The sequence below is a fragment of the Hyperoodon ampullatus genome, assembly GCF_949752795.1.
Source record: "Hyperoodon ampullatus genome assembly, chromosome: 15".
Classification (NCBI taxonomy): domain Eukaryota; kingdom Metazoa; phylum Chordata; class Mammalia; order Artiodactyla; family Ziphiidae; genus Hyperoodon; species Hyperoodon ampullatus.
This window is the reverse complement of record NC_136928.1, coordinates 59,175,344-59,200,975: the sequence shown is the minus strand read 5'-3', so window position 1 is coordinate 59,200,975 and position 25,632 is coordinate 59,175,344. Positions and strand designations below refer to the sequence as shown.

Sequence of the window (25,632 nt, the reverse complement as noted above, 5' to 3'; positions counted from 1 at the left end):
TTAATGCAACCCCTATCAAATAACCCATGACATTTTTCACAGAACTAGAACAAATAATCTTAAAATTTATATGGAACCGCAAAAGACCCAGAATTGCCAAAGTAATCCTGAGGAGAAAGAACAAAGTTGGAGACATAATCCTTCCAGATTTCAGGCAATAGGACAAAGCTACAGTAATCAAAACAGGATGGTATTGGCACAAAAACAAACATATGAATCAGTGGAACAGAATAGAGAGCCCAGAAATAAACCTATGATCAATTAATCTTTGACAAAGGAGGCAAGAATATACAACGGAGAAAATGACAGCGTCTTCAGCAAGTGGTGCTGGGAAAACTGGACAGCGGCATGTAAATCAATACAGTTAGAGCACTCCCTCACACCACACACAAAAATAAACTCAAAACAGCTTAAAGACTTAAATATAAGACATTACACCATAAAAATCCTAGAAGACAGGCAAAACATTCTCTGACATAAATTGTAACGTTTTCCTAAGTCATCTACCAAAGCAACAGAAATAAAAACAAAAATAAACAAATAGGACCTAATCAAACTTAAAAGCTTTTGCATAGCAAAGGAAACCATCAACAAAACAACAGACCACCTATGAAATGGGAGAAAGTATTTGCAAACGAAGGGACTGACAAGGGCTTAATGTACAAAATATACAAACAGCTCAAACAACTCAATATCAAAAAAACAAACAACCCAATCAAGAAATGGGGAGAAGGGCTTCCCTGGTGGCGCAGTGGTTGAGAGTCTGCCTGCCAACGTAGGGGACACGGGTTCAAGCCCTTGTCTGGGAGGATCCCACATGCCGCGGAGCAACTGGGCCCATGGGCCACAACTACTGAACCTGCGTGTCTGGAGCCTATGAGCTGCAACAAGAGAGGCCGTGATAGTGAGAGGCCCGCGCACCGCAATGAAGAGTGGCCCCCGCTCGCCGCAAGTAGAGAAAGCCCTTGCCCAGAAATGAAGACCCAAAACAGCCAAAAATAAATAAATAAATTAAAAAAAAAAAAAAAAAGAAATGAGAAGACCTAAATAGACATTTCTTCAAAGCAGGCATACAGATGCCCAACAGGTACATGAAAAGATGCTCAACATTGCTAATTATTAGAGCAATGCAAATCAAAACTACAGTGCGGTATCACCTCACACTGGTCAGAATGGCCATCATCAAAAAGTCTACAAATAATAATGCTGGAGAGGGTGTGGAGAAAAGGAACCCTCCTACATTGCTGGTGGGAATGTAAATTGGTGCAGCCACTATGGAGGTTCCTAAAAAACTAAAAACAGAGTTACTATATGATCCAGCAACCCCACTCCTGGGCATGTATGTGGAAAAAACAAAGCTCTAATTCAAAAAGATACATGCAGCCCAATGTTCACAGCAGCACTATTTACAACAGCCAAACCTACTGTATAGCACAGGGAACTCTACTCAATATTCTGTAATAACTTATATGAGAAAGAATCTGGAAAAGAATGAATATATATATATATGTATAACTGAATCACTTTGCTGTACACCTGAAACACAACACTGTAAATCAACTATACTCCAATAAAATTAAAAAAAAAAAAAAAGCCAAGACATGGAAGCTGCCTAAGTGTCTATCAACAGATGAATGGATAAAGAAGATGTGGTTGGTAGATACATAGACAGACAGAATGGAATATTAGTCAGCCATAAAAAGGAATGAAATAATACCATTTGCAGCAACATGGATCGACTAACCAAAGCAAGTCAGACAGAGAAAGACAATATATAATCACTTATACGTGGAATCTAAAAAATAATACAAATGAACTTATTTACAAAACAGAAAGACTCACAGACACAGAAAACAAACTTACCGTTATCAAAGGGGCAGGGGGGGAGGGATAAATTGGGAGTATGGGATTAACAGATGCACAACTACCATATATAAAATAGATGAACAATAGGGATTTACTGTACAGCACAGGGAACTATATTCAATACCTTGTAATGAACTACAATGAAAAGAATGTAAAGAAAGGAATATAGATACATACATATATATGTATAACCAAATCACTATGCTGTATACCTGAAACTAACACAACATTATAAATCAACTATACTAAAAAAAAAAGGGGGGGCTTCCCTGGTGGCACAGTGGTTGAGAGTCCGCCTGCCAATGCAGGGGACACGGGTTCGTGCCCCGGTCCGGGAAGATCCCACATGCCACTGAGCGGCTGGGCCCGTGAGCCATGGCCACTGAGCCTGTGCGTCCAGAGCCTGTGCTCCGCAACGGCAGAGGCCACAACAGTGAGAGGCCCGAGTACCCGCCCTCAAAAAAAAAAAAAAAAGTCTGTTTCTTCTACATACTGTTTTACAGTATTGTACTAGTCAGCTCAGGCTGCATAACAAAATACCATACCTGAGCAGCTTAAAACAGAAATTTATTTTCTCATATTGCTGGAGGCTGGAGTTGAACATCAGGGTACCAGTATGGTCAAATTCTAGTTGAGAGCCCTCTTCCTGGCTTGCAGACAGCAGTCTTCTCACTGTGTGCTCAGATGACCTTTCCTCAGAGTATGCTCATGGAGGGGGAGAGAGATCTCTTTCTCTCTTCCTCTCTTCTTATAAAGCCACCAATCCTACTGGATTAGGACCTCACCCTTACGATCTCATTTAACCTTAACTACCTCCTAAAAGTCCTATTTCCAAATATAGTCACACTGAGGGTTAGGGTTTCAAAATATGAATTGAGAAGGAAGAGGAGCACAGTTCAGTCCACAGCAAGTATATTATTGAACTTGTTGACTTTAGGTAAAAAATGTATTTCAGTATAGTTTTAATAAGAAGTGAAGTTGAGCATTTTTCACATGCTTAAGAGACAGCTAAATTTTCTGTAAATTGGCTATTCATATTTGCCTGTTTCATGGACTGATGATCTTTAAAACACCAAATCCAACCATTCCTCAGAATGTTTCTCTTTGTGTGGGAGATCCTTAATAAGGCCTGAACAACATATCAAAAAACACAAACAAAATCCCTGTATATTTAGCAGTATATATGTTGAATTTCTCAAAATGATCTGATGCCAGTAAAATACCCTATACAGAAAAAGAGAGCTTTTTCAAGATAATGGCTTGTTTTCCTAAGCCAGGCTCCAGCACAATAAAGAACAAAGGAGAACTTTTTTTCCCCTTTCAGTTGTATAATTTTTTAAGAGGAAGAAATATGCTACCAAACTAACGAAAATCAATTCTTGATTACATTGTGAATTTCTATTTTCAATGGGCTCCTTTCTATTAATCATTCCAGAATACAAGTCTTACCTAATAAAATGGTATAATGCTTTCTAAGTACCCTTTTCTCATGAGAAGGGAAAAAAAGCTGCTTGTAATAGGGACCAAGATTAGAAAAGCAGCAGAGGTGGTAACAAGCTTAGTAACTCTCAGCAATTGTCACTGGCTATTTATTTAGCTTATTCCTCTAGGGCAGTAGTTCTCAATTAGGGTGATTTTGCCCTCCAGAAGATACGTGGCTACGTCTTGAGACACTTCCGGTTGTTACAACTTGTGGTACTGATATCTGGTAGGTACAGGCCAGGGATGCTACTAAACATACTACAATGAACACTACACAGAACAAAGAATTCTCTGGCCCAAAATGTCGACAGTGCTGAAGTTGAGAAACACTGCTCTGGGGAAAAAAGGGGTCAAGAATATAGAGGGACTGGAAAATGTGGAAGTAAGGTGATAACCTTCTGAAAACTAGACATGCCTATATTTCCTTCCCTAGCCTATTTCAGCCTTGATTAAAAGAAGAGGAAATGAAAGAAACAGTAAAAGAGCTAGCAGGGCAGAAGCAAAAGAGGCCTTTAGTTTGGCCTCTTTCCAAATTCCCCCCCATCACTGTGCCAATGACTTCTCTTGACTGTGCAAAATGAAGTTTGTTCCCAGTCCATGTGGGAAAGTAACAGAACTTCATAAGTTATCAAATGCTCACCCCTTCCTTATGCGCTCACTTTGCCCACTTTAGACTCGTCTGTCTTTGCTTTTGCATTAAAGATGGTTTCAAGTATAAAAAACAGATCATCTTATCTTTCTATGACCATTTTGTGGAAGTTACTTTTTATGGTATTAACTTATACTTATCCTAAGTAAAAAGTTCTAATACTTGCAAATAAAATTCCTTCAAGCAACACTATATTTTGAGTTATTTAATGTGAACAGTTTAAAGTTCACGCCATTAAAATTCTGTCAATAAAATATGTTAGATGAGGTAGGAAGTTTCCAACTTTTTAATTCTACTTGGTCAAATACAATTTTTACATATTAACAAAACAGCTTCAGAATTTAACATTATCTGACATATCATTTATCATTATACACTTTTAAAAAAGGAATATGAGTTTTATTCTAAATGCAATGGAAAACCATTGGGCTTTTTTAAATTTATTTTTGGCTGCTTTGGATCTTCGTTGCTGCGCTCAGCCTTTCTCTAGTTGTGGCGAGCGGGGGCTACTCTTTGTTGCAGTGTGCGGGCTTCTCATTGCGGTGGCTTCTCTTGTTGCGGAGCACAGGTTCTAGATGCATGGGATTCAGTAGTTGTGGCACGCAGGCTCAGTAGTTGTGGCTCATGGGCTTAGTTGCTCCAAGGCATGTGGGATCTTCCTGGACCAGGAATCGAACCCTTGTCCCCTGCATTGGCAGGCGGATTCTTAACCACTGTGCCACCAGGGAAGTCCCACCACTGGAGTTTTACTGTACATTTAATTTACTTTAAAAAGCATTTTTAACTGAAGTATAATGAGTAAAGTACACTAATGTTAATTAGAAGACAGATAACTCTACATCCCCTACCCCATGTAAGCACCACGCAGATCAAGATATAGAACATTTCCAGCAGCACAGGTTTTTTTTTATGTTCACTTAATTTGAAAGGTTGAATACTAAAGTCATTTGATGCCAAGTAAATCTTCACAGTAAGTCTTTCTAATAATAAACCAGATCATAGTAAATAACCTCCAAGAAGGCAAGGGCAATCTCTTTTCAATGTTCCCTACTGAATGCCCAGCACCTAGAACTTAGTATCTAACAGGAACTTACTGAAAAAAGTTGTTGCCTACTGAGCAAAGGTAAACTAATTTAACACTAAAGTATTTCTCAGAAACAAATATAAGTATTACTTTAACATCACTTTTTAGTAAAGTATTTAATTGAAGAGAAGAATTTCAAGGACTCTGTTTCTATACACAGATAGAAGGCACTAAAGTCTAGATGAGCCAATGAGAAAATTATTCAGTGTGGACTCTGAATCTCATCACTAATCTCCAACAGGATTTTCTGAATATGGCATTCCAGAGGAATTGCTTCATTTAATACCATTTTCTTTGACACAATCCAAAACATTCATTTTATTTTTTCTTTGTTTTTCAGTTAGTTCTGATTATCTTTAATTCAAACTTCTTGGAACTTTCTATTCTAGTCAAGGTCTTAACCTGAATACCCAGTAGAATCAAAAAAAAAAAATCCTTCTTCCAGTTTGAGGCTCCAGATTAGTTAATGGTTGCCTGACACTGTTTTGCCAAGACAAAAAAATGTAGGGATAGGGTAAAGAGTAGTATGTCACCTAGTGACTGCAACACAGCTGTAGTGGAAAGAACGGGGGGAAAAAAAAAGAGAATGACAACTGGTTTCTAGAACACAAAAAATACAGCTGGGGCTTTCACTCTATTTTGGCAGGACCTGAAAATTACACCATGTCTGCAGAGACAATGTATTCAGTCAAAGAATAGACCAAAATCCTCCTAAATTAGGATACATAAAGAGCCTTCAGGTCTAGTGTCATGTAAATGGTCAAAACTAAAAACAAATGTTTTAAATCAGTTAAAAGCAAACAGTCAGCTTTAGTTAGAATCATTTCAATTTCAGTAAGCATCATTATAGCTTAAATGAATTGCTGTCTGCCAATTTCCTCTCCTACTCCAATTACATCTACTAACTTCATTCAGCAAAGACAATAGCAGTAGCATTATAGTGGTATTTCTAAGCCTCTTGGCAATGTGAAAGCAAGGTAAGAAGCTAACATTCATTGAGTGTAAAAGTTGCCATGCATCAAGCATTATGCAAAGCACTTGACAGAGGCTATCTCATTTAATTTCCTCAAAATTCCTAAAACAAGTAACCCCACTCTTCTATTAAGTGAATATTTCAACTCTATTTTTAAGTTTGTTATATGCTAAATACTAAAATCAAAGGGCAAGAGTAAAGCAAAGTTACTGTCACGTGTATAGCATGAATGCTATACATGCTTTGGTATTTACTAAAAATTTAAGAACACTACAGGATCAATGATCTTTCCAGATTTCAAGAGATTTTAAAACCATGAATATAACTATTTTGAAGGTATTAATTATGTGCCAGACGATGTATTAAGGGCTTTATATTTTAACACTGAGGTAGGTATTATGACCCTTGAGTTACTAATCAGGATTAGAAGTCAAATGACAGAAGAAAGAATCTATTAAAAAAAAAAAAAAAAGGATCTATAATCACAAAAAATAAGAAAGTTACAGAATCAAAATCTTAACCTGCATCTGTCTGATTTGAAAACACTGTTACCTCTCTCTTGGATTACTATTATCTTTTTAAAATACATACCAATAACAAAAAAGAACAGATTTAAATTAAATGCTAATGTAATTTTGACACTGGGAATCCATGCATGAACACTCTCTTCTTAGATGGGCAAGGCATGCTCCCTCAGTTTTGATTTGCTCGTTGTAATCTGACTCTCTGGTAGTGGCCTCCTAGCAGAGATCTGATCAGCCAATTTCTGCTTGGCTCAATCCCACTTCTACCTACTGCTCCGAGTGTCTGCCTTCTTGTTCTCCTGAATGCCAGTTCTACCAGTTCTTTGGATTTCATCAGTATAAAAAACACTCCCTTCAGCTTATAAACTCCTAGAAGGCAGAGATCCCGTGTGTTGTTAAGTTTGCTTTATAAACCAATATGAAGATACAGAAATCTAATATACACAGGTTAAAAACTTCCTTCCATTGTTTAACTATATCCATACTCATAATGGAAACTGTGTAATATTCTTAAAACAAACACACCCAAGCCAAACTGGAAATCCTATTTTAAAGGTCTCAAGCTACAATTCACATCTAGAAGACAATGATTATCACTAATTTACTAAGACCCTACAATATTACTAACAGAAGTTTTCGATTTCTCCAAACTCATAAATTCTATTTCTATATAGTTTAACTCAGGGTTTTTCAACTTCAGCACTACTGGCATTTGGGACCAGATAATTCTTTGCTGGGATGGGGAGGGGGCCGGGCAGGTGGGCTCACCCATGCACTGTAGCAGCCTCCCTGCCCTCTATCCACTAGATGCCAGTAGCACTTCCTCTCCCGCTAGCTGAGACAACAAAAACAAAACGTCTCCAGCCACTGCCCAGTGTTCCCTGGCGAGGGGTGGGGCGTGGGGGGTGGGGTGGGGTGGGGCGGTGGTGTCAACCCAGTTGAGACCTACTGTTTTAATTTAATCTTATATGTTAAAATTAGATACTGGGGCTGTAGTATTTGCCAATAAAATTGTCCTAATCTACATTCTTACAAGGAATAAGGATGAAGGTCACTGGTATTCTCAGAGTGAATAAATTAGAGAATTTCAGAGTCTTCTAGAAGAACCTGGCCTTTTGCACAATTCCAGAAAGAGCTCTAGAAACTAAATATCTGACCATCTAAACTAGTGGGAGCAGGCTGGGCAAAACTAAGGCGCTGATACATGACACAGGATGGAAAAGAATACTGGTGCTTATCCGCTCATTCCTTTTTCTTTGTGGTTCTAACTATTCGTTATTTCATCAAAGGAAGTAATTAGCACCACAGATTAATTGCAGTATCATGTTTCTAGCAGTAAAAGCAGGTAGAATGTGTCTTTTAACAAATGTCTACTGAGTATAAGGCAGTTGGAGGGATAGAAAGAGGAGTAAAACAGAACCAACCTCAATGTAACATAAACGTTGGAAGCATTTCAAATTTTCAAAAAAAGGAAGCTAACTTTTTGGCTTAAGCTAAAGACAACAACAACAACAAAAGAAACTCCACCCACTCCACCCTCAGGATGTGTCATGAAACTGGACTGAATTCAAAGAGTGACCACTTTTGGTCACATCCAAGTTTTGTTTTGTTTTGTTTTTTGCGGTACGCGGGCCTCTCACTGTTGTGGCCTCTCCCGTTGCGGAGCACAGGCTCCGGACGCGCAGGCTCAGCGGCCATGGCTCACGGGCCCAGCCACTCCGCGGCATGTGGGATCTTCCCAGACCGGGGCACGAACCCGTGTCCCCTGCATCAGCAGGCGGACTCTCAACCACTGCACCACCAGGGAAGTCCCACATCCAAGTTTTAAGCAAAGTTCAACAATCAATGATTTGCTGGTTACAGAGATATATTCTTTGGGCGGGGGGGAAATCTCAGTGTATATGTTCTATATTATCTGTGTTAGTTAGAAATTGATACAGTTTTTAACTTTTATAAGCCTGGAATCATTGATTGTTCTCTATTTCTATGAGGTTTTACCATACCCTGACCTATAATGGAAATACCAATCACACTTTTCCCCTAATTGAGCACATAATACCTAATGTTTATTTATTACTACTACTTTGAACATTTTCCCACAAGCTTGTTTACTAATTTAATATCTTTGTGAAATATATTTTTTTATCAATTGACCAACTATTTAGAGACCAGTGTTTTTCTTACAAATATATGAGCTCTTTACAGAATAGATATTAACCTTATATAATACTTGTTGTAGTATTTCCCCCATCTTATTTCCGTTTTTATTATCTTACATATGTAAATATTATACTTGGAATATTCAAATCTGGAAACTGTTCTTTTCCCTTTCGTTTCCTTTTATTGTTTTGAAAGTAAAATACCCACTCTCTATTATAAGTTTGATAAATATTCAATTCTACTTTATTCTAATTTTCCTTTGATTTGAATGCTCATATGTAACCTTTAAATCCTCTGAAATTTATCTTGGTGTCAGGTATTAAGTGGAGGTCTATGTTTATGGCCCTTCAACTGCTTAATGAGTTTTCTAAACACAAATTTCTGAAATGATTCCTCTTTTTTTCTCATGCCTCCCTTGGCATGTACCTAAAATGTACCATGGATCTATTACTGTTTTTAGCAGTATTTGGTTTCAGTTATTGTAGTTTTTCTCTTCCCTTTCTCTCTTATTTTTCAGATTTTTAACTTAATGCTTTTGACTACTTTTTCTCCCAGATAAACTTTAGAAAAACATTGTCAGAGTAAAAAGAATCCCAATAACAGTCTGAATGGAAAAAATAATTTAAATTGGGGAGTAAAAATTATATACTATCAGTCTTCCTTTTCGGGAACATGATACTACATTTATTTCACAAAGCCTTTTTCTTAAATATTTCAGAAAAATTTTTAATTTTATTTGTAGTTGTATTCATTTATTTCTTAAGATAATTATCAATAAATACTTTTAATCACTTTTTCCCTAATGGAAATATTTATGTACTCTTGGTTAGTGTTCATGTCCCTCTTGTGATATCAAAAGATCTTACATAGCTTCAATGAACGATCCTCTCCCTATACCTTTATAGTTGCTCTATAGGCTCTTTCTGGCAGTTCAGTCCTTGGCAATATTCATACAGTAAGGAATATCCCAATTCCATGATATTAGATGTAATAGCCTAAGGGTATAGAAATACAGAAAAAGCATGTTTGCTCACTTACTGCTCAACAATAGTAATGAACTAGTTAAATCAGTTGAACTCAAAATTATATGACTCTGAAATCACATCTGTAATCACATTAATCTAAAGAAACTAATCCCCTGAGGAATATATTACAATATTGAAGACAAAAGTCACAGGTTTTCAGGAGCTAAGACTGCACATGCAACTCACACATACAGACCAAGAACAGAAGATTAAATAAACCACAGAAGTGATATATCATTAACCTCCAATTTTCTGCATCAATAAAAAGAAGCATTAGTAGAGCTAATATGAAATTGTAAAGAATTTACCCATACAGATCAAGAAAGGAATCAATTGTCTTATACACAGTAGAAAATAGATTATGACACAAATGTATATTCCATAAAGCAGAAAACCAAAAGTTAACATAAACTGGTAGTAGCTTTCAGCTATTTCTGGATCACCACTAGTTTCTTATAAGCTCTCAAAAGGGAAAGGATCCCAAAGTACAGTGTGGTTAAAGTTTTGTTTGTTTGCTTGTTTGTTTAGTTTAGAAGCCACGAAGATCAGACTAATAAATAATATTATTGTTAAGCTAACGCTTACTGTGTGATTACTATGTGCTAGGTGCTGGACTAAGCGTTTTATAAATATATCATTTAATGTACACATACACACACACACAAAACCATGAAATTAGTACTATTTTTAACCTCATTTTCCAGATAAGAAACCAAGGTTACACAACTAGTAAGTGGTAAAGACAAACCCAAGTTTTACTGACCCGCAAACTCATGTTTTTAACTACCATACTATACTGCTTCATATGGATTATTTTCTTTACTTATTCAATTATGAAACATCTTAAAAGCTTTTGCACAGCAAAGGAAACCATAAACAAAACAAAAAGACAACCCTCAAAATGGGAGAAAATATTTGCAAATGAAACAACAGACATTTATTAATTTCCAAAATATACAAACAGCTCATGGAGTTCAATATCAAAAAACAAACAATCCAGTTAAAAAATGGGCGGAAGACCTAAATAGACATTTCTCCAAAGAAGACATACAGATGGCCAAGAGGCACATGAAAAGATGTTCAACATCACTAATTATTAGAGAAATGCAAATCAAAACTACAATGAAGTATCACCTCATGCCGGTCAGAATGGCCATTATCAAAAAATCTACAAACAATAAATGCTGGAATGGGTGTGGTGAAAAGGGAACCCTCCTGCACTGTTGGTGGGAATGTAAATTGATACAGACACTATGGAGAACAGTATGGAGGTTTCTTAAAAAACTAAAAATAGAACTACCATATGACCCATTAATCCCACTACTGGGCATATGCCCTGAGAAAACCATAATTCAAAAAGAGTCATGTACCACAATGTTCACTGCAGCTCTATTTACAATAGCCAGGACATGGAACCAACCTAAATGTCCATCAACAGATGAATGGATAAAGAAGATGCGGCACATATACACAATGGAATATTACTCAGCCATAAAAAGAAACGAAATTGAGTTATCTGTAGTGAGATGGATGGACCTAGAATCTGTCATACAGAGTGAAGTAAATAAGAAAGAGAAAAACAAATACTGCATGCTAATGCATATATATGGAATCTAAAAAAAAAAAAAAATGGTACTGATGAACCTAATTGCAGGGCAGGAATAAAGAGGTAGACATCGAAAATGGACTTGAGGACATGGGGTGGGAAGGGGAAGCTGGGGCGAAGTGACAGTAGCATCGACATATATACACTACCGAATGTAAAACAGGTGGCTGGTGGGAAGCAGCAGCATAGCACAGGGAGATCGGCTCAGTGCTTTGCGATGACCTAGAGGGGTGGGACAGGGAGGGTGGGAGGGAGGCTCAAGAGGGGGGGGATATAGGGACACGTATATGCATATGGCTGATTCGCTTTGTTGTGCAACAGAAACTAACACAGTATTGTGAAGCAATTATACTCCAATAAAGATAAAAAAAAAAAAGAAACATCTGTTGAGCACCTGCTATGGATATGATGCCTGACCTTGTAGAGCTTACAGTTTTACGGTGGATACTTTCGAGTAAAAGGACAATTACAATCAATATGATGAAAGTTAAAATACAGATTGTACAGGATTACCAGCACCTAACCCAGACTGAGGAGGTCAGGAAAAGACTTCCTGGAGGTTTAAGCAGAGGATGTGGCAGGGGAAGGGTGTTCCAAGGAAAAGAACAGCAGGCACAAAGGCCTAGTAATAAGACAGAATATGGCACGGTTGGAGCTTAGGAAGGAATCTGGACTAGAGATATGCCTTTGGGAATCATAAGCATTTTTTCCTAAGTATTCTTGCAATAATACCTTACAAAAATAATCACATATTTCTGTCACTTGTTCACTGCCAGCAACCCCAAATGTTTGTCTAGTTAATTGCAGGGGAGTGAGGAGAACAGAAATCACCATGAATTCTTGAATAACTAGGTCTAGCTCTTATAAAATTTAGAACACTACTAGGAATCAGAAGCATAAAGCTTTATTCATTTGACTGTGAAATGAATAAATAGATGGTTTCTGCTCTCTCATTGACTACTGAGGATGCTAATGTATCTTGTATTCATGCTACAAGCTATCGAAGTAGTGGTGGGGCATTTTACTAGCAACTGAAGTTTAGCTCCCTAGGTGAAGGACTACAGTTGGTGACAATGAAAGCAAAAAGTAGGGTTTAAACCAGGCTGTCATAACTCCCCAACAAGATGACAGTTCTTCCTTTGAGTCATTTACCATTTTTGTTGCTTTATTTCAGGACTTATCATGATCTACCTTACATTACAGTAATTTGACATTCGCTCATCGTCTCTTTTTTCTAGAGCATAAATCATTAGAGGCAGGGAATTTATCTTTTATCTTGATAGGCTCCATAATATCCAGCACTGTGATTGAACAGAATAACTATACCACAAACATTTGTTTAGTTGCATGAAGTCATAACACATAATGGCACCTAGGAAAGGTGCCATTTAGCTCTCTGCAATCTGCCAAATAGAAGACATGATATCACTAGCATTTTTTTAATATAAAATTTTGAACTGTCATATTAACCTATAATCGGATATAGACCTTGTTGAATTTTTGAATTATAAGATGTCTTAAAAATATATTATTGCATGTGGGAAACAATGATAGCAAGCTCATACAACAGAATATGCAATTTAAATATGTGGAAAAAATATCTTCAGATTATCACTTATCTGGTCATTTATGCTTGTTGATTTCCATTAAAGTAGAGGTTCTTGACTTTGGCTGCTCATTAGAACCATAGTGCTTATACAAACTCTCCACCCCCAGAGAGCATGACTTCACTGGCCTGGGAAAGGGTCTGTTAGGCTCCCTGGTTATTCTCACGTGCAGCCAGAGTTGAAAACCACTGTTACAAAGTTAAGTCACATTTAAGTTGCACTTAAGCTTGCAACCACATACATGGACCTTGTAAACATTTAAGAATCTTGATCCTTTACAACATGTGACCTTGTGGTAAAAGATTTTTGAAAATTTAGCCATTTTTGCATAAATATGACAAACTTTGAAAATGTTGATCCTAATTTTAAAAAAAATAAAAGCTGGTCATTAGGAAATGTTCACTGAAGGGTAATCAGGAAATTTTCCTGTGTACTGTTTAAAAGTAGATATAAGTAGACTGGATAAGATTTTGTAGGAAAAAAGATGCAAACACTGAGGTAAAGTCTGCATTTGTCAAAGTATGTGTATTAGCTTGTTCATTTGATTGTAACCAACTGACCAACTTATCAAAAATTATTGAATCATGCAAAACTTTGACAAGGAGCTTGGTTCACACTCCAACCTATTTTGAACAGTAGGCTGGGGGGACTTCCCTGGTGGTCCAGTGGTTAACACTCAATGCTCTCAATGCAGGAGGGCCCAGGTTTGATCCCTGGTCGAGGAACTAACATCCCACACACTGCAATTAAGCCTGCGCTTCAACTACTGAGCCCATGTGCTCTAGAGCCTGTGCCACAACTAGAGAAGCCCGTGCGCTGCAACAAAGACCCAGCACAGCCAAAAATAAATAAATAAATAACATTTAAAAAATAAACTAACTTAAACAAAAAACAGTAGGCTGGGATTGAAAACGGTTTTAAAAATGCATATTAGCTCAGGTGTGGTCACAGCACAACTTGGAGGCAATTCAAATATAGCTTTCCTATTGCACTGCATATTTCAAATGAAAGTCTGGATTAGATAGAAAGAAGATGAGGAAGAAAGTAAACAAGAGCATGTTTAGGAAAATTTTTAAATGGTGGTAGAAATGACACAGATAAAGACTAAAAGAAGCTTCAAGGAATACAAAAAGTCTCAAAAGTTGAAGAAACTATAATCTCAAGACCAAGCTTAACCCCCAGCAACAAAACAGAAAGAAAACTATAATAAGGCATGTGATTTTCAAATTGCTGAAAACCAAGAAAAGAAAAATCTAAATGAAGACAGAGAAAGGACATATTGCATACAATTCAGATCTAACACAAAGTAATGAAGAGTACTGAAAATGTTAAATAAGTGGATAAATATAAAAGATCATTTTCTTCAGCTTTAACTTTCTAAAAACATAATTTACTGTTAAAAGCAAGAAGAATAACAATGTGTTAAGGGATCTTTAACCAAGGTCAATCCTCATTATTTGCAGATTCTGTATCTGTGAATGTGCCTGCTTGCTAAAATTTATTTGTAACACAAAAATCAATATTCTCTGTGCTTTTTCAGTCATTTGCAGACATGCAGAGAAGGTGAAGAATCTGTCACTCTGTGCATGTTCCCAGCTGAAACTGAACAAGGTGACGCTCTGCCTCTCACAGTATAAAATGCATGTCTTCTTCACAGTCTATTTAGTGCCACGTGTTCTCAATCTGGGGGCTTTTTTTGTGGTGATTTCTCTGCTTAAAATGGCCCCCAAGCATAGTGCTGATGTGCTGTCTAGTGTTCCTAAGTGCAAGAAGGCTATGATGTGCCTTATGGAGACAATATGTGTTAGATAAGCTTCATTCAGGCATGAGTTACAGTGCTTCTGGCCATGAGATCAATGTTAATGAATCAACAATATATATTAAATAAGGTATTTTTAAGCAGAAACACACATAAAACAAGATTATGTATTTACTGATTGACAAAAATGTGCCCTGATGCTCTCAGGAACCTAACCCTGTATTTCCCCTAAGAGCAAGGGTTCAGTATTCACTAATTCGATGTCAGAGGTCAGTTTACAGAACATAAATATCACAAATAATAAGAATCGACTACATGCAGAAATAAAGTGTATGACAACAGTAGTACAAATGACAACAGAAAGAAAACAGAAATATACTATTCCAAGGGATATACTACATTACATACAGAGTGGTATAATATCGTTTAAAGATGGTCTATGATAAGATAAAGATACATACTACATAAACTAGAGCAAGGGTTGGCAAATATTTCTGTAAAAGGCCAGAGAGTAGTAGTTTAGGTTTGGTGACCCATACAGTCTCTGTCACAGCTACTTAACTCTGCTGTTGTTGCATGAAAGCAGCCATAGGCATGATATAAATGAATAAGCATGCTGTGTTCCAATAAAACTCTATTCACAGAAAAAGATGATGCAGTGGATTTGGCCCATAGATGTAGTTTGCTGCCCCTGCACTAGAGCAATTGCTGAAAGAAATTTTTAAGAGCGTAATAAACCAATAGTGGAGACAAAATGGAATCATGTAACACAATTCAAAAGAAGGCAGAAAAAAAGGGAGAAAATGACTCAAGACCTGAAGGGAGAAAACAGAAAAAAATATTTTTAAACGCATCTATATTAAAACTTGTGTTAAATATAAACGGTCTAAACACTTAAAAAGCAGAAGTTGACAGATTAAATTTAAAAAGCATGACCCAATGACATGCACTCTACAAAAAACCCTCATTACATATGAAGGTACAAGAGAGGTTATAAGCAAAAACATGTAAAAAGAAACCACAATGAAAAAACTAATTAGAAAAACGAAAAGCAGAAATGGTTATATTAATACCAAAGCTGACTTCAGAATAAGATATATAACCAGAGATAAAGAAGAAAAATTATATTAAAAAAGGGATCAATATATCAAAGGCTGTAAAAATCTCAAATGTGCTTGCAAATAACAGAGCTTGAAAAAACATGAAGCAAAAGTTGATTAAAACTGAAAGGAGAAACAGACAAATCTAAAATTATAGTGGAGAGATTCCTATACTCCTTTATTAGTAAATGACAGAACAAATAAAAAGAGATACAGAAAACACTATCAACCAATTGACCTAATGGATATTTATAGAAAACTCCACTATACAAAAGCAGAATACACATTTTTAAAAATTACAAATATAACACACAGAATGTATTGAAGGACAAAGTCCTATATTATAAAACAAATCTCAGTAAATATACAGGTTGAAATTATACAAAGTATATTCCTGAGCCAAAACTGAAATAAAGTTAGAAATCACTGTAACAGGAAAATATCTGAAAAATTTCAAATTTCTTCCAAATTAAACAATCGATGGATCAAGGAAGAAATCACAAGAGAAACCAGGAAAGGAAGTGAACTGAATGAAAATAAAAATACAACATATCACTCTGTGGTATGCAGCTAAAGTAGTGGTTAGAGGGAAACTTACAGCACTAGACTTATAGTACTTATATTAATGGAAAAAAAGACTCAAATAAGTGACCTAAGCTTCTACCTTAAAAAAATTAAAAGATAAAGCAAGTTAAACCCAAAAGAGGTAGAAAAAAGGGGAGAAAAAAGACAACAAAAGAGAAAAATCAATAAAACCAAGAACTACTTCACTGAAAATAAAGTTGATAAAAACCTCTAGCCAGAAAGAACAAGGGAGTGCGGAGGGGAAGAAACGCAGAAATTATCAATATTAGGAATGAAAATGACACCATCACTAGGGATCCTACAGACTTTAAAGGATGATAAGAGAAAATAATGCACAATTTTTGCCAATTGATTTGATAACTTGAAGTGAAAATTTTCCTTTAAAAACACAAATTACCAAGGTTCACTCACAAAGAAGTAGACAACTTGAATAGCTCTGTGTCCATTAAAGAATAGGAACTGGGTTTAAAACCTCCTCATGAAGAAAATTCCAGGCACAAATGGCTTCATTGGTGAATCCTAGCAAACATTTCAGGAAGTAATATCAATTTTACACAAATTTCTTCAAAAAACAGAAGAGGGAGGGAAATAATTCCAAACTCATTTTGTGAGGCCAATATTACCTGGATACCAAGCCACACAAAGATAATAGAAGAAAAAACTGCAGGCCAATATTCCTCATGATCTTACATGAAAAAACTCTTAAGAAAATATAGGTAAATTGAATCAAGCAGAGTATAAAAAGAATAATATATGATGACAAAGAGAGTCTGTTCCAGGAATGCAAGGTTGGTTCAACATTTCAAAGTTAAGTCAACATAACTCATCATATTAACAGACTAAAAGAGAAAAATACATATATGCAGAATAAGTATTTAATAAAATACACAATCGTTCAAGATAAAAAGTTTCAGCCAACTCGGAACAGACAGGAACTTCCTCAACCTGTTGAAAAACATCTAAAAAACTTTACATGATACTTAATGGTGGCAGACTGAATGCTTTTTCTTTTAAGATTGGGAACAAGGCACAGATGCCCACTCTTATCACTTCTATTCAATATTGTACTAGAGGTTGTAGCCTCAGTACAAAACAAGAAAAAGAAATGAAGTATTGGAAGGCGAGATATAAAGCTATATTTACAAAAGACAAGATCATCTATGTAGAGAATCCTAAAGAAACTTGAAAAGTTACTAGAACTAGTAAGTGAATTTAGCAAGGTTGTAGGACACAGTGTCGATGTACAAAAATCAATTGTATTTCTATACACTAAAATAAAAAACCAGAAATTAGAAAATTTAACAACGTTCACTGCAGCACTATTTACAATAGACAGGACATGGAAGCAACCTAAGTGTCCATCGACAGATGAATGGATAAAGATGTGGCACATAGGGGCTTCCCTGGTGGCGCAGTGGTTGAGAGTCCGCCTGCCGATGCAGGGGGTGCGGGTTCGTGCCCCGGTCCGGGAGGATCCCACGTGCCGCGGAGCGGCTGGGCCCGTGAGCCATGGCCGCTGAGCCTGCGCGTCCGGAGCCTGTGCTCCGCAACGGGAGAGACCACAGCGGTGAGAGGCCCGCGTACCGCAAAAAAAAAAAAAAAAAAAAAAGATGTGGCACATGTATACAATGGAATATTACTCAGCCATAAAAAGAAATGAAATTGAGTTATTTGTAGTGAGGTGGATGGACCTAGAGTCTGTCATAGAGTGAAGTAAGTCAGAAAGAGAAAAACAAATACCGTATGCTAACACATATATATGCAATCTAAAAAAAAATGGTTCTGATGAACCTAGGGGCAGGAAAGGAATAAAGACACAGATGTAGAGAATGGACTTGAGGAAATGGGGAGGGGGAAGGGTAGCTGGGATGAAGTAAGACAGTAGCACTGATATACATACACTACCAAATGTAAAATAGATAGATAGTGGGAAGCAGCTGCTTGACACAGGGAAATCAGCTGGGTGCTCTGTGACCACCTAGAGGGTGGGATAAGGAGGGTGGGAGGGAGACGCAAGAGGGAGGGGATATGGGGATATATGTATGCATATAGCTGATTCACCCTGTTATACAGCAGAAACTAACACAACACTGTAAAGCAATTATACTCCAATAAAGATGTTAAAAAAAGTTAGAAAATTAAAAAACCCCATTTAAAACTGCATCAAAAACATGAAACAGATAAAAAATGATATACACAATTCTGGTAGGCTTTTATGTATAAATCACCAAGCTGATTTTAACATTTATATGGAAATGCAAAGGACGCAGACTGGGATAAATAGTTTCGAAAAAAAGAACAAAATTGGAGGATTTATGCCCTGACATCATGTCTTTATAAAACTAAAGAATTCAAGACAATGTGGAATTAGTTTAAGGATACAGACACATAAGTCGATAAAACAAAACAGTGTTCAGAAATGGCCCAAGATATATGTGGTCAACTGATTTACAACCAAGGTACTAAAGTAATTGAGTAAGGGAAGAATAGTCTTTTCAACAAATGGTCCTGGAGAAATCTGATGTCCTATAAAAAGAAATGAAGTTTGATACTTATCTTACCATATACAAAATTATTTTGAAATGGACTGTTGAATTGTGCCCCTCAAAAAGATATTCAAGACTTCCCTGGTAGCGCAGTGCTTAAAAATCCGCCTGCCAATGCAGGGGACACGGGTTTGAGCCCTGGTCCGGGAAGATCCCACATGCCGCGGAGCGACTAAGCCAGTGCACCACAACTACTGAGCCTGCGCTCTAGAGCCCACGAGCCACAACTACTGAGCCCGCGAGCCACAATTACTGAGACCACGTGCCAAAACTACTGAAGCCCACGCACCTAGAGCCCATGCTCCACAACAAGAGAAGCCACCACAATGAGAAGCCCGCGCACTGCAACGGAGAGTAGCCCCTGCTCACCGCAACTAGAGAAAGCCCACGCGCATCAACGAAGACCTGATGTAGCCAAAAACAAACAAACAAACAAACAAATAAATAAATAAAATTTTAAAAAAAGAAGTAGTAGTAGAAGGAAGGAAATAACAAAGATCACAGTGGAAATAAATGAAATAGAGACTAAAAAGACAACAGAAAAGATCAATGAAACTAAGAGCTGGTTTTTAAAAAAGATAAACAAAATCGACAAGCCTTTATACAGACTTAACAAGAAAAAGAGAGAAGACTCATATAAACAAAATTACAAATGAAAGAGAAGACATTACAACTGATACACATAAATACAAAGGATCATAAGAGGCTACTATGAACAATTACACACCAACGAACTGGACACTTAGAGGAAGTAGATAAATTCCTAGAAACATGCAACCTACCAATCCTGAATCATGAAGGAATAGAAAACCTGAATAGATCAATTAATAGTAAGGAGGCTGAATCAGTAATCAGAAACCTCTCAACAAACAAAAGCTCAGAACCAGAGGGCTTTACTGGTAAATTCTACCAAATATTTAAATAAGAATACCAATCCTTCTTAAATTCTTCCAAAAAATAGAAGTGGAAGGAACACTTCCAAACTCATTTTACAAGACCCACATTACCCTGATAATAAAGCCAGACGAGGACACTACAAGAAAAGAAAATTACAGCCTAATATCCCTGATGAACATATACATAAATATCCTCAACAAAATGTTAGCCAACTGAATTCATTAAAAGGATCGTACACATCAAGTGGCATTTATTCCAGGGATGAAAGGCTGTTTCAACGCACACAAATCAATAAATGTGATACACTATATCAACAATATGAAGGATAAAAATCGTAATGATCTCAATAGTTGCAGAAAGAGCATTTAACCAAATTCAACATCCATTCATGACAAAAACTCTCAACAAAGTGAGTGGAGAAGGGACGTACTTCAAAATAATAAAGACCATACATTAACAAGCCCACAGCTAACATCATACTCAATGGTGAAAAGCTGAAAACTTTTCCTTTAAGATCAGGAACAAGACAGGATGTCCACTCTCACCATCTTTATTCAACATAGTACTGGAAGTCCTAGTCAGAGCAGTTAGACAAGAGAAAGACATAAAAGACATACAAATCAGAAAGGAAGAAGCAAAACTGTATATTTGCAGAAGACGTAACACTATATATAGAAAAGCTTAAAGACTCCACCAAAAAAACTGTTAAAATTAATTTAAAAATTCAGTAGTTACAGGATAAAAAGTCAATATACAAAAATCAATTGCATTTCTATATACTAATAACATACTACTGGAAAGAGAAATTAGAAGCAATCTCAGGACTTCCCTGGTGGTCCAGTGGCAAAGAATCCGCCTTCCAATGCAGGGGATGCAGGTTCCATCCCTGGTCGGGGAACTAAGAGCCCACACGCAACTAAGCCTGTGCACCACAACTACTGAGCTCATGCGCCTCAATGAGAGAGCCTGCATGCCGCAAACTACTGAGCCCATGTGCCCTGGAGCCCGTGCACCACAACTAGAGAGAGAAAAAGCCACACCCCACAACTAGAGAGAAGCCCGCACACCACAACTAGAGAAAAGTCTGCGCACCACAACTAGAGAGAGGAAAAACCCACACGCCACAACTAGAGAGAAGCCCGCATGCCACAACTAGAGAGAGGTCTGCGCACCACCACTAGAGAGAGAAAAACCCGCATGCCACAAGTAGAGAGAAGCTTGCATGCCACAACTAGAGAGAAGCCCCCCCACAGCAACGAAAGATCCCTCATGCCTCAACAAAGATCCCACGTGTCTCAACTAAGACCTGACGCAGTCAGAAAAAAAGAAGAAACAAACTCGTGTAGGTGTATCAAAAAGAATAAAATACCTACAAATAAATTTAACCAAGGAGGTGAAAGACCTATACACTGAGAACTGTAAGACAATGATGAAAGAAATTGTAGAAGACACAACTAAATAGAAAGATATTCTATGTTCACAAACTGAAAGAATATTAAGATGTCCACACTACCCAAAATGATCTACTGATTCAATGCAATTCCTATCAAAATTCCAATGGTATTTTTCACAAAAATAGAAAAAACAATCTTAAAATTTGTATGGAACCACAGAAGACCCCAAATAGCCAGAACAGTCTTAAGAAGAACAAAGCTGGAGGCATCATGCCTCTGATTTCAAACTACACTTCAAAGTCACAGTAATCAAACCAATATGGTATTGGCATAAAAATGGACACATTAAATCAATGAAACAGAACAGAGCCCAGAAATAAACCCATGCATACATGTTTATTTACAACAAAGGAGCCAAGAATATACAACAGGAAAGGACAGTCTCTACAATAAATGGTGCTGGGAAAACTGAAGAGCCACATGCAGAAGATTGAAACTGAAGCCCAGTCTTACAATGTACACAAAAATCAACTGAAAATGGACTACAGACTTGAACATAAGATCTGAAACCATAAAACTCCTAGAACAAAACATAAGAGGGTAAGCTCCTTGACATCGAACCCAGCAATGATTTTTTGGATTTGACATGAACAGCAAAGGCAACAAAAGCAAAAATAAACAAGTATGACTAAAGCAAACTAAAAGCTTCTCTATAGTAAAGGAAACCATTAAAAAAGGAAACCTATGGAATTGGAGAAAATATCTTCAAATCTTATATCTGATAAAGTGTTAATACCCAAAATATATAAAGAACTCATATAACTCAATATCAAAAGAAAACAACACAAAACAACAACAAAAAAACCCCACCTATCAATTAGATTAAAAAATGGGCAGAGGAGGGCTTCCCTGGTAGTGCAGTGGTTAAGAATCTGCTTGCCAATGCAGGGGACATGGGTTTGAGCCCTGGTCTGGGAAAATCCCACACGCCGCAGAGCAACTAAGTCCGTGTGCCACAACTACTGAGCCCACGTGCTACAACTACTGAAGCCTGCACACCTAGAGCCCATAGTCTGCAACAAGAGAAGCCACCACAATGAGAAGCCCTCACACTGCAACAGAGTAGCCCCCACTCGCCGCAACCAGAGAAAAGCCCACGCGCAGCAACGAAAACCCAATGCAGCCAAAAATAAAATAAATTTATTTTTTTTAAAAGTGGGCAGAGGAACTTAATGAACATTTTTCCAAAAAAGACATACAAATGGCCAACAGGTATATGAAAAAGTTTGCCATCAATAATCATCAGGGAAATGCAAATCAAAACCACAATGAGGTATCACATCACACCCGTTAGAATGGCTACTGTCAAAAGGATAATAACATATGTTGACAAGGATGTGGAGAAATGGGAACCCTGGTGCACTGTTAATGGGAATGTAAATTGGTGCAGGCACTATGGAACAGCATGGCGGTTCCTCAAAAAATTAAAAATGGAACCACCACATGATCCAGCAATTCCACTTCTGGGTATACAGTCAAAGGATATGAAATCACTATCTTGAATGAAATCTGCACCCTCATGTTATTGCATCATTATTTACAACAGCCAAGATGTGGAAACAACCTATGTGTCCATCGACAGATGGATAAAGAAAATGTGATATATACATACACACACACACACACACACACACACACACACACACATTATTCAATCTTAAAAGGAAGGAAATCCTATCATTTGCAACAACATGGACGGACCTTGAGGGCATTATGCTAAGTAAGATAAGTCAAGCAGAGAAAAATAAATATTGTATGATTTCACTTATATGTGGAATCTGGAAAAACCAGAGCTGGTGATTACTAGAGACAAAGGGTAGAAGGTGGGGAAATGGGTGAAAGTGGTTAAAGGGTACTAACTTCTAGTTATAAAATAAGTAAGTTTAGGCAATGTGATGTACAGCATGGTGACTACAGTTAACAATACTTTATATCTGAAAGCTGTTAAGAGAACAGATCTTACAAGTTCTCATCAAAAGAAAAAAAAAGACTTACATTAACTATGTGAGATGCACCAAAACTTGTTGCAAGTATTAAGCAGAAAGGGTGTGCGAAGCTCCTGACATACAGTAGGTACTCAATAAACGTTGTCAATTATAATCTTCCTCCTTTCCCCTCCCATATCTTTGCTCATCCTGATTTTTTTGCCTTGGTATGTACTCCTTACCTCCCATATCACTGAAATCTTACTCATTCTTTAAGTATCAGATGAAATGTTACATTTCATATGAAGTCTTTCATATCTTTTATCAACCTGAGAAGAGCACTTTTTATTTTAACTTTACTTTCTACTTCTCATATTTTATTCTGGTAAATGTTTCCCTTACCAGACTATAAGTTTTTTGAGGGAAGGGACAACATTTGGTTAATCTACTTCTTAAAATTTAACCAGTGCTCTATCTTTAAAAGGTTCAATAAATGTATTTACTAAGAACAGAAATAAGAAAAGCAGGTGTGCCCATCAGAGTCCTGGGAGTTAACCTGGAGCTATGCATGTGTAGGTAATGGAAGTAAGTGATTAGCAAGCAAGAATCTAAGAGAGAATGTAAAAAGAAAAGAACTTCTGACATGGTTTTTCCATCTCCCAGGTGAGTTAGGGATCCATGAAACCTCTCTATCAAACCCCAGAATCTGAGGTGGTTCCCTTAAGATTTCTTTCCAGTTAGGACCTGAGTAGATCATTCCTTGAAATTCATTTCTCCTTTATCTGTCTCTAGAGTGAAGACTTAAATTTAGGTTAAATGATTCAGAATTTCACAGCTGGAATTACACACTAGAAATCATCCCAACTCGGGCTTCCCTGGTGGCGCAGTGGTTAAGAATCCGCCTGCCAATGCAGGGGACACGGGTTCGAGCCCTGGTCCAGGAAGATCCCACATGCCATGGAGCAACTAAGCCCATGCACCACAACTACTGAGCCTGTGCTCTAGAGCCTGTGCTGTAGAGCCTGTGAGCTACAACTACTGAGCCTGCGTGCTGCAACTACTGAAGCCTGGGCTCTGCAACGAAGAGTAGCCCCCGCTCGCCGCAACTAGAGAAAGCCCGCATGCAGTGACGAAGACCCAACACAGCCAAAAATAAAAATAAAATAAAATAAATAATTTAAAAAAAAAGAAATCATCCCAACTCAATCATTTGATAGATGTGGAAATGTAATCCAGAGAAGTCAAATCACACAAAGTTATGCAGTTAATAAACAACAAAGCTGGGAACTCCCTGGCGGTCCAGTGGTTAGGACTCTGTGCTCTCACTGTTGAGGGCCTGGGTTCAATCCCTGGTTGGCGAACTAAGATCCCGCAAGCCATATGGGACGGCCAAAAACAAACAAAAACCAATACAGCTGACCTAGTTACAAGCTCAATACTCTTTTTCACTACACTTAAACAACAGTTAGAATTCTAACACATGTCAAAAGGAGTGTGTAATAAGATTATGTCACATACATGTTTTATATTTTTGCCAAACACATCCCCATATCACTACAATATTGATTCAAATTCAGTTCACCATGATATTCATTTTATGCTGGCTATCTCCATAATCAATAATTCTATTTTATATTTGCATAAAGTTCACCCTGAATTATCTTTTTTTGAGCCATATCTTATTTATTTCCTTGGCTTCACTAGAATTTTTCATAGATTATGATTTTTAATCTAGCTTCCCAAGAACTTGACCCATCTGACCCACTTCTCACATCTATATTAATGAGGAAGTAACATTAATTCTAAAATGATCCTGTAGAAAATCAGTATGCCTCTGTATAAATATAAGAACTAAGTCAAATTTCCAAAGGTTGAAAACTGAATATAGACTCTACCAAAACATTAGTTATGATTTTCTATGGGCTCAAAAAAAGAGAGACAATAAAGTTACAAATTGTATTTAAGTTAAAATCTTACCATTAAATTAAAAACCTAGTTGCAAAAATATTTATTAAAACATCTGTTACCATCTGATGAAAGGGAAATTAAAAGCAAAGATACTTAAAGACACAAAGATGGTTCTACAGATCTACAAAAGAATACCTAAAATTACTTTAGGCCACATTTAAATAGGTAAGTCACTGTTAACACACAGGAGACAAGGGTCATTTTCACAAACCATGTAACATTTTTTTGACTGTTAATTACTTCTACATCAGAAGATAATGACAAACCATGTAAAGCATAAGGAACCGAAACAAAAACAGTAAGATGAGGAGCATTATCCAAACACATTAATCTTACTGATAGGATTTTTAAAACATAAAGTATACTAAGTTGTTTGAAACATAGGCTTGGTCCGTTAAAAAGAAAACGTAACAATTCATACT

General features: G+C 37.0%; 1 protein-coding gene across 2 annotated transcripts in view; it reads right to left on the bottom strand.

Moving 5' to 3' along the window:
- Positions 1 to 25,632, bottom strand: part of PRKD3 (protein kinase D3) — a gene marked incomplete at its 5' end in the record, with an annotated part of 73,282 nt that overhangs the window by 46,661 nt on the left and 989 nt on the right. The window lies entirely within an intron of this gene.